Genomic DNA, 208 nt, shown 5'->3' with positions numbered 1-208 from the left:
ATCGCGCCGCGCCGCGAGCCCGCCCCCCGGAGTGCCGGGCGGTTGCCGGGCAACGGGCTCCCACAGCGCCCCCTAGCGGCCCCCGCGGGGACCCGCAGAGAGAGGGATGGGAATGGGGCTGGGGAAGGGAATGGAGCGTGTCCAGCGGTGGGAATGGGGCTGGGAAGGGGCTGGAGCGTGTCCAGCGGTGGGAATGGGGCTGGGGAAG

Source organism: Corapipo altera, unplaced genomic scaffold (genome assembly GCF_003945725.1).
Source record: "Corapipo altera isolate COAL_440 unplaced genomic scaffold, ASM394572v1 202, whole genome shotgun sequence".
Taxonomy (NCBI): domain Eukaryota; kingdom Metazoa; phylum Chordata; class Aves; order Passeriformes; family Pipridae; genus Corapipo; species Corapipo altera.
This window is presented reverse-complemented; position numbering follows the sequence as displayed.